The following is a 1481-nucleotide window of genomic DNA, read 5'->3' as shown; positions in this document are numbered from 1 at the left end:
ATTCACAAACATTCAAAGATGCTAAGAAAATTTGGAAGATTTATCTTAATCTCATAAAGAATGTTCACTTAAAAAACAAACAAAAACAAGAGCAAAAACAGATTCAGTAAAGAATAAAGTACTGAAATCTTTCTGAAATCCAGAATAAAAAAGGTATACTCAATAAAACACACCAAGATTGTGTTGGATATATTGTCAGTAAAACAAGGCAAGAAAAAAATAATAATTTGCTGTTTATAAATGACAATTTTGTAAATAAAAAAGCTTGGTGTATACAAGTATTTATATGTATGCTTATCTATATACTTATCTTGTTAGCTATCTAGATATGTTTATACTTCTATATAACTACAAAAGTTTTGGATATAAAATGATACCATTTAATAGCATACAAAAATAAAATATCAAGCTAAGAAAACATGATGTACAGAACAATGTTTTGTAGTTATTCTAAGTTAAGAAGTATTAAAAAGAGAACTAGACAGTCCTCGTGGAGAGTAGCCATGGTTTCCTGCTTCAACAGTGCTTGGATGGAACCCAGCGCTCGTCCCCCGCTCTGGCCAGACGCTCAGAGCCAGCCCTCGCCACCACCTCACAGTGCCCTCTGACTGCCCCAAGGTCCCCGCTGTCGTTATAGCGCTATACAGCCACTGCCACCACTTCACCACAGCCGCCCGCCATGACGACCGTGTCCCCCTCGCAGGTGTGCCAGAACTACCACCAGGACTCGGAGAACACCATCAACCGCCAGATCAACCTGGAGCTCTACATCTCCTATGTCTACCTGTCCATGTCGTACTATTTTGACCTCAATGATGTGGCTTTGAAGAACTTTGCCAAATACTTTCTTCACCAGTCTTGTGAGGAGAGGGAACATGCTGAGAAATTGATGAAGCTGCAGAACCAACAGGGTGGCTGAATCTTCCTTCAGGATATCAAGAAACCAGACTGTGATGACTGGAAGAATGAGCTGAATACAATGGAATGTGTGCTACACTTGAAAAATGTGTGAGTCAGTCACTACTGGTACTGCACAAACTGGCCACTGAGAAAATGACCCCCATTTGTGTGATTTCATTGAGACTCATTATCTGAATGATCAGATGAAATCCATTAAAGAATTGGGTGACCATGTAACCAACTTGCGCATGATGGGGCCCCCGAATCTGGCATGGCACAGTATCTCTTTGATAAGCACACCCTGGGAAATAGTGATAATGAGAGCTAAGCCTCAGGCTGGCTTCCTGTAGCCACAGGGGTGACTTCCCTGGTCACCAAGGCAGTGCATGCATGTTTGGGTTACCTTTACCTTTTCTGTAAGTTGTACCAAAACATCTATAAGTCCTTTCCTTAGTACCATTCCTTCAAATAAAGTAATTTGGTACCCCCCCAAAAAAAAGAGAATTAGATAAATGGAGGGATAGGGAATGTTAATGGATTGAAAGACTCAATATTATAAAGATATTAATTCTGTATAGAGT

General features: G+C 40.0%; 1 pseudogene; it reads left to right on the top strand.

Annotated features, from left to right (window-relative positions):
• The first annotated feature begins 679 nt into the window (after positions 1–679).
• On the top strand, positions 680–1228 carry LOC112398686 (ferritin heavy chain pseudogene; annotated as a pseudogene).
• The last annotated feature ends 253 nt before the right edge of the window (positions 1229–1481 follow it).

This window comes from Neophocaena asiaeorientalis, unplaced genomic scaffold (genome assembly GCF_003031525.2).
Source record: "Neophocaena asiaeorientalis asiaeorientalis breed wild unplaced genomic scaffold, Neophocaena_asiaeorientalis_V1.1 scaffold26, whole genome shotgun sequence".
Taxonomy (NCBI): Eukaryota; Metazoa; Chordata; class Mammalia; order Artiodactyla; family Phocoenidae; genus Neophocaena; species Neophocaena asiaeorientalis.
Note: the sequence above shows the minus strand (reverse complement) of the source record. Positions and strands in the feature narration are given on the sequence as shown.